Source organism: Mus pahari, chromosome 3 (assembly GCF_900095145.1).
Source record: "Mus pahari chromosome 3, PAHARI_EIJ_v1.1, whole genome shotgun sequence".
Taxonomy (NCBI): Eukaryota; Metazoa; Chordata; class Mammalia; order Rodentia; family Muridae; genus Mus; species Mus pahari.
Window position 1 is genome coordinate 56087270 of NC_034592.1, and position 8775 is coordinate 56096044.

An 8775-nucleotide genomic window follows, 5' to 3' on the forward strand; every position below is an offset into this window, starting at 1 on the left:
TCTGGCTCACAAAGTTTAATCCATAGCAAGCTTGTCTTTGTAGCCATTCCAAACTGATTCTGCAAGTTCCTTCCCATAGATTCTCATAGCATACCTTGTTACCCCTCTTACAGAGCTTGGTTTGATTTGGGTTATTTGACTACAACATCCCGGAGGGCCAATGCTTATTTAGAAATATTAGGAATCCACAGAAAAATGAGATTGAGATTTTGTAGAGAATTAAAGATTTCCCATTTAGGGAGAGAGTTCACAAAAGACTTCATTAGCCAAGCAATGCCAGTGGTTAGTCTGATTTCTCAGGCAAAAGGCAGGCTAATTGTCTACCATCCAAAGCGCTTGGAGACTCCTTAAAACCAGCCACCCTGTGAAAAATGCCTTTGAAGGACCCCTGCTGTGTCTGAAATCTTTTCTATTAACTAAATGTTCAAATGGAGATCAATAGATGGACTTGTGAGCAAAGTGACTGCTTATAAATGTGTTGTTTTTCAAGAGGCAAATCTTAGGTCTGTTACTTATGACCCTCAGTGAGATGGAAAAGGAGTTGATACTAACACCATGAGATATAAATTATTACCCAAGCTTAATAGATGAAGCCACAGGGGCCCAAACAAGGGCAATAACCTCCACCAACGCGCAGTGATTTGGTGGCAGAGCCAGGACTCAATGGGCTGGATCAAATGTGGAGCTTGGGAAGGAAGCAGCATCATCCAGGGGGTGAAGGGGGCAGGCTGGCCAGCTGTCAAGAAAACTACAGAGTGATGGAGTTGTAGCTGTGTGTCCCTCAGGCTGGAAGTGGCTAACCCAGTGCTAAACCCAGAGATCCAGATGGGTAGGGCCTGGTGTTTGGGATTGGATGCTTCCTTTTTAATCGGCTGCTCTTCTGGCATGAAAAACAGATTGAGAAGCACAATACAGGGCCTTTGAGTCCTGACTACCGGTGTTCGTCCATCTTTCTTTCTGCCGAGTTCCTATGGACCAGGGATAAAGGCTCTGTCTCCACACTAGGTGTTGTAGACAAGTACCTGGAACAGGGGGACATCAATACTCCAAACATTCCTCACCAAATTGCAGTTCTGTTTGAATAGCAGGTCATTCACATGCGTTAACTGTTGTTCTTTCTTTATGGCGGGTGACATAGTTATTTCATCCGTGGTATCACATCTGGAGCAGCAGGATAGCATCTGCTCCATAGAAATGAAGTTAATTTTGGTTGCTAGTTACAGTGTCCTGCAATGTTTCCATTGTCTGGCAAATACTCTGGGTGCTCCCTACCTTCCCTGAAAATAATAAGAAAGTAGTGTGGGAGTTTAGTTTTAAAAGACTTCACAAAACCTCTACAGACTCGAGATGAAGGAGAAAATCCTGTGACTTTGTTTCTGAATCCCAGAGGAGGCATCTGAACTTCTGTACAGACTCTAGACTGTGCACCGCTATTTCAGAACCAAGTGGAAGGCAAGAAGCCTGACAGAACTCAACTATGCTGGTAGCAAACACATTCTGTCATTTTCTGAGAAGCCCCTCCCCCCAATCTCCTGGGTGGCGGGGATTTCCTCCAGCTCCTAGGTCAAACCAAAAAATCCAACACCAGAGTCTTCATTAATGCATTGTATTATTTGAATGCCAGGTAGGGTTAAGAGATATGATGCTCTTTGATTTACAGGTCCTGAATACATTCCAGAACACATTGTGAGGGTTCTGTTTCATGATGAGAAGACACCTAGAAGATAGCAACCCAAACGTGTTTCTATCTGTCTGTTTCTCTGACAGTCAGTCCGTCTGTTCTTTGGACCAATGACTACTTCTTGAGTAGCAACTCTGTGTCTAGAAATCCAGATGTGGAGCCAGAGAAGAAGAGAGGATAAAAGTCCCCAGTAATAAAAGGTAATGTAGTTTTTTCCTAATGGCGAATAGGGAAAACCCTTAATTTCATGGCATGTATATGTATATGTATATGTATATGTATATGTATATGTATATGTATATGTATATGTATATGTATATATGAAATCTACTGGGGAAAGGCACTTCTCATACTGCCAGTAGAATTTATAGCTGGGGTAGGACACAGACCATGTGGTGGTTGGATACCATCCTCTGTCCTCTGCCTTGAACTTGTAGAACTAGGTCAGATGAGCCTGAGGGACCCAGTGGGAAAGACTCAAGAGCTGTTTACACACCACCCACCCTATCCTGGGAGCAAAGTCTGAAGATGGGAGTCTATTAAAGTTGAGAAAGGACTTTTGCCTCTACAAATCCCTGCTGCTGGGGAACCCAGTATCTTGGCAGTTCTATGTCAGGGGCCGGGAAAAGACTGAAGCAGCAGGACTCTTTCTGACTCAGTGCTCAGGCTCCTGGGAACAGTTGGGATTTCTGCTGTTTAAGGAATTAAATGGTTGAAATCTCACTCACCCAGTGATAATACTCCCCAAGACGGTACTGAACGTTGGGCAAGGGAGTTTCTCCTGGTGTAGAGAAATATGGGGGCTGCAGGAAGAGAAGGAAGAAGAGGAGAGGCCCACTTTTTGAGCCATTTATTCAGGGTTGAGGATTGTGGGGTCTGGCAGCTGGCATTCCCCTTGTAAGACAATGGGTCCACTCCAAACTAAGCCTGCGGGGCAGGGTTTTCTCTGGGCTGGGGAGAGGCCTCATGCTCCATAATTTTTTTTTGTAAGAATGAGGAATGTGTGTGTGTGTGTGTGTGTGTGTGTGTGTGTGTCTTTTCCCCAGGGCCTTTCTGCCTCCTGCTACCCAGGAAGCTTTTCCTAAGTTAACTGAACGGATACAAGTATCTGATATTTTATGCATTCAAGTGATGCTTGGTGGAGGAGTGAAGCACATAGAACTAACTCGGGGGGGGGGGAGAAATAAATAGAGAGAGAGAGAGAGAGAGAGAGAGAGAGAGAGAGAGAGAGAGAGAGAGAGAGAGAAGCACCAGTCTAACCGATGTAGAACATGAGACTCACCAGATCACAGAAACCGGATGAAGAAAAGCAAAGCAAGAATAGTAAAGCATCTAAGAAGCTACTATGGATGGGACAAGAGTTGGCCTGTGTCACTCACCATGGGTGCATTGTCAGAAATGCACCTGAACAGCTACAGCTTACCCCACGTGAAGCACACTACACTCAGAAGGCATTCACATGACTTTCACAGGGAGCTCTAAAAGTGTCTAAACTCTCAGATATGTAAGACAGAAGACAAGTAGATGGGCAGGACCTACTCCTGGCAGGTGAAAAGACTCATTGAAACGATGATGCAATGGTCCTAAGAACGCCAAACTGAATTCCGGGCCCATTTAGTATAGCGTTAAATGATCCTTGTAGCCTGAAGTCTTTTCTAGATGGGACCAGTTCTCAATAATTTTTTTTTTTTTGGTGACTTTGAGTTTCTAGACTAGAAGTTATAGTCAGTTTACGTTGTCCTGGAATTTGGAATATATTTGTTCAGAAAACTTTTTGCTTCATAAGAGTGAAATTAAAAAAAAAAGTTTCAATGATTAATCTTGCAAGTCCATGAAAATGTACTCATCTAACGTGACTCAGGGGACAAGGTTTAGCTGGAGCACAGGTGTGTTTGGGTTTAAATCAGTCTATTCTTGATGCAAATTATGTTTCCTGTTTCCAAAGGTATAATTTGGGATTTTGCACAGATGTTTGAAAATAGCATCAATAGGATTCATGCAGAAATGATTCAGAACTACAAGGACTGAGTTGTCACCTGGAATCCTTGCAGGTTACTAACAAGTGACTGGATGGATGTATCTGGTACTTTTCAAATTAAAAAGAGACCTCTAGAAGTAGAATTTGGAGTCTTTGATCCAAATTCCAGGTTGCTAGGCTGCTTCTGGGTTTGTTCCGACTTACTGGTATGCTGGACTTTTTATTCCTGTGACCACATGCCTGGTAGAAGCAACTTGAGAAGGATTTGAAGAGCCTGACAGACTCAGAGGTCTCTCTGTTCACCACAGCATAGCACCGAGGCAGAGTTAAGCAGCTTGCTCACACCAGGGCAGCTGTGAAGGAGGAAGACTGGCCACTGGCTGGTTCCCTCCTTTTAGTCTATCCAGGACCCGACCACCAGGTGGCGCTGTCCACATCCAGGGTAAGTTCATCTTTAAAAACACTCAGACTGCTCATAGACAAAAACATGGTGCTTCTCAATCTAACAAAGTTGGTGGCCAAGATTAACAGTGATGGCGATGTCTTCTGTTCCCTGGACTCTTCTCCATGCACGGTGAGCGCTAGTTTGGGCTTAGGATGGTACCCGACAGAAGAGCTTTACAGAAAAGATGAGAAGAGAGAAAAAGCAGACCACACAGGAAATAGAGCAGCAACCAGAGAATGGGGACCAGAGGAACATCAGGTCCTGGAAAAATGGAACAGACATAGAAAGAGGAAGTTGTCTGGTTCCACTAAGGATCAAGAATGATAATATTATGGTCACGATTACTATGGCAACATGGGATATAAATAAGTTCCATAATATATAGCATAATATATGTTAACAAAGTACACTAATGAAATAATGTCAGCTGTACTGCTGGCTGCAAGTTCCAGCTTTCTCTATACTTCTAGAACCTGCCTCAAAGGGTTCCTAAAGGGCTAGCACTTGCTGGCTGTAGCTCTGCTCAGAAGTTAGGTAAAGCTCTGTAGTACCTACCTTAAGAATATCAGAAATAATAATAATAATAATAATAATAATAAATTAGCAAGGTCTAGAGGATTATGCCTGTAATCCCAGTACTTGGGAGGCTGAACCAGGATGACTGACCACAAATTCAAGGCCAGTCTGGGGCACCTAGTGCCCTTGTTACAGAATAGGACCCTGTGTTAAGTAACACAATCCTCCAATCTTTCGTTCACCCAGTGCTGGGCGGAGCTGTCTTTTGCAGTGGATGCCTTAGAATTCCCTATTTGTCTTTCAGACATCCAGTGTTTAGTAAGGAACATGAGTATCTCTGTTAGAATCACTGCCTGAGTTCTGTTTCCAAACAGACTCTTAACTCAGAAATATGATTTCAAGAAAGACCCAAGCTGAATGAAACCCAGGGCTGCCCTTAGTCACGACAGACAGGGCCATGAGGATAGCTGGCTTGGATTCTGGCTTTGGACATAAATGATGAATGTTGGGTAGGAATTCCTGGAGGTGAGTTTGTGCTCTCAAGAGAAACCTGGGCTGCTAAGCCACAAGCAGGCCACCAACATAGGTGCTTAGCCTATGACTAGGACTCTCTCTCTCTGGAGACATTTCATGCCCCCCCCCCCCCGAGTCCCAGTGACAGCACAGAGTGGGGCTTCATAAACACCTGTGGCGTGAAGGATACGTGGGCAAACCCACAGGGTTTGTTGAGCAATTGCACTTGCAACAGTAAATGCTTTTGAAAATAAGCTTTTCCAGGAACTGGACCAATAGCACAGGGAGGGGCATTGATGGATGCCCCAACATCCGTAGCAGGTCAAGCCGGTACAAGTGGCCCCTTGGGATCTTTGGGACTCTAAAGCCTGATCCCCATCCAGAGTTGGTGTTCTCAGCTTCAGCACAGTGCCTGGGCCTCCTCTCTCTGAGCTCCCTGAGGAAGAACCCGCTAACATTCTCTCCCTCTTTACCAGGCCTCCTGCTTCCCAGTGGCCTCAAGTTCTGGCGACTTATTCATTATTCATCTCTTTTCATCCTCGTGCTTGGGAGCAGGGCTTCCCAGCTCTGGGTTTAGTCCCATCTCTGGGCTGCTTGAACAATGGCGGGTAAGGCACTTCCTGCTCTGGCCAGGAATGGAATGTAAATGAATGCCCGGACCCTGGTGTCCCGGGAGACCCCAGTGGGTTGACACCAGTCAAGGGCTCCGGTGTCAGGTGTCTGTCCTGATGCTGCTTTTGTTTGTCCCCTGCAGCAGCCTCGGAGGTGAGCAGTGAGCGCACAGGAGACAAAGCCGGGTAAGAAAGAATGGCTAACTCTTCCTTCCTGCTGAAGCCATCTGATGTGCAGGGCACCAGGGAGGCTTCCTGCTTTGCTTAATTTGTTTTTATCCTGAAGAATTTCTCTCTCTCCCTCTCTCTCTCTCTCTCTCTCTCTCTCTCTCTCTCTCTCTCTCTCTCTCTCTCTCTCTCACACACACACACACACACACACACACACACCCCAAATTCCTGAGTAAACAGTTTGTTCTTTACCCCTAACCACCCGTGTGTGTGTGTGTGTGTGTGTGTGTGTGTGTGTGTGTGTGTGTTGGTGCGCATGCGTAGGGGAAAATGAAACACTGGGGATTGAACCCAGGGCCTTGTGACTGCTAGGCAAGCGCTCTTCTTGACGCTAACCTCCCCATCCCTTTTCTATCAGATCTCCTTGAGACAGAGTCTTGCTATGTGGCTCAGGCTAGCAAGGAACTCACTATAGAGTTCAGGCTGGTCTCAAACCTTTCACCCTCTGCTTCTGCCTCCCAAGGCCTGGGATTATAGGTATAGGTGTGTCCCTTAATGGTTCAGCCCTGCTGCTGTCAGACTTGGGAATTTCCAAGTTTCTGTTTGCAGTCATTTGCAGGCTATTTGCAGTCATCCTCCCTGAGTGATGCTGAGTGGCCGTGTTCAGGAGAGAGCCACAGTCCGCTGAGCTCGACTCCTGTTGCTTAGACCCTGGGCGCTCGTGTTCTAGACCCTGGGTGCTCGTGTTCTAGACCCTGGGCGCTCGTGTTCTAGACCCTGGGCGCTCATGTTCTAGACCCTGGGCGCTCGTGTTCTTCTTTGGGGGCTCAGATGAGATCATGCAGAGTTTTGCTCTGTAGCACAAAATGTTTGGCCTGCAATGAGTCCCGTGACACATCCCAAGCATGGGGAAAGGATGGAAGTCTCCTTTCTGATTGCTATAGGCTAGGCACCATCCCCACTTCCTGTTCCACCAATGAGGAGGAACAACAGGCTTATGGAGGGCGGGTCGCATCTTTAAGATGGACTGTTAGGATAGTGAAGGGAAAGAGAGACCTGTGGAGCTCCTTATACTTATTATAATGACTGCTTTTGGGTGGCCTTATGACATTATGCTGGCTACAGTCATCCCCAGAAGAAAGGAGGTGAGGGAGAGCAGTCTCCAAGCCTTGTAGTCAGGAAGCTTCTTAAAATTAATAATGATGATGATAATAATAATAATAATAATAATTCTCTTTTTATTCTTTGAAAGTCCCATGCTTTTATGCAATGTATACTTACCACATTCCTCTGCCACTACTCCCACCTCTGATCCCCCATTTCTCTTCTAGTGCCACGCCCTTTTTCTTTTGTTATTATCAATAACTCCCGAGTCCATTTAATGGTGTGTGGTCATCCAGAGTGATTCTCCCTCCCTCAGCCACCACCAACTGCCATCGATTGTCTTTTGATAGCAGTGGGGTCTCAGGTCCCCCTCCTCAGGCCATGCTGGAATTTTGACTGCTGCGAGTTGGTGTGTATGATACAGACAATGTATATAGATGATCTCATCTGTGGACGTCAGTCAGCAGCTCACAGCTCGCCTCTCTATCTGCTGGCTCCTGTATCCCCTCATGAACACGTAAAGTTCTCTGAGACTTGGAAGGCGAGGCCGATACGGGTGGGCACTAAGAGTTATTTATACTTAGTACTTTAACAAGGTATGAGTTTCTATATTAACTACCATGAAAAAAAAAAAAAAGGAAACTTTCTGTCCAAAATTGAGAGCAGCCCAAATCCGTGAGTATAAACATGCATATTCAGAATGCAGTTTGGTAACATGGCCGTTTAGCAAAACAACAGTAGATTCTGCCCTCCCTGCTATGGTCTTCCTACTCGTGGGGCTTTTGACCAGGTTTACAGCACCACAGGATCCCTTCTGTGGATGGGAATCCCTCATGTCTAATCAGAAAGCGATTGATTACCTCCATAACCCTCATACCACCCTTGTGTCAGGGGGTACATCACATTAGCAGGTCAGTATTGTGGCAAACAGGGGCCAGTCATAAAGGGTCAGATCCATAAAGGGTAAAAACTCAGCTACAGAGGACAGCAGAACACAGTATCGTGGGAAAAGGGGGGCTTTCACGGGGGTTAAAGGTTTGAGTGGGGATAGAAGAGTTGAGGCGAGGAGAAGGTAAGGGCTGGGTAAGTCAAAACCAAGGATACAGGAAGAAATGTTATGGAAACCCACTAGTTTGAAAGATAATCAAAAGTATGTACTATGTTAATATATTTATTTTTATTATTATTTTATTATTTTAAAATTATGTGTAGATACATGTGTTTACATGTGAATGTGTGGACATGAGTTTTGGTGCCCATGATGGCCCATCAGATTCCTGGAGCTGGAGTTACAGTTAGGAGCTGCCTGATGTGGGTGCTGGGAACCAAACTTATGTCCCCTGGAAGAGAAGTCAGTGCTCTTAATTGCTGAGCTCTCTCCAGCGGCGCCCCCCACCCGTCCCTCATATTTGAAAGGGAGCTTGAACAGAAGCACAATCTGCGAGTAGCCAGTGCAGCTCCTAGAGAAGGCATGCGTTTTAAGTCAGGTTGTGTTAATAAAAAATACTAACAACCCCTGAGTGGCTGAGAGCCTGCGAGTTGCTTGTCCCTTGAGGCTGGGTGTCTAAGACTGGTTCTGATGTCAACAAAAGAATGAGCAGCAGCAGCAGCAGCAGCAACAACAACAACAACAACAACAACAACAACAGGATAGATAATGTCTCAGCAAAAGGGAAGGCCAAGAAGGCAAAATACAATCGTCTTCTGCTATGCCCTTAAAAAAAAAAAAAAAAAATCTAGGCTGCTATGGGGAGCT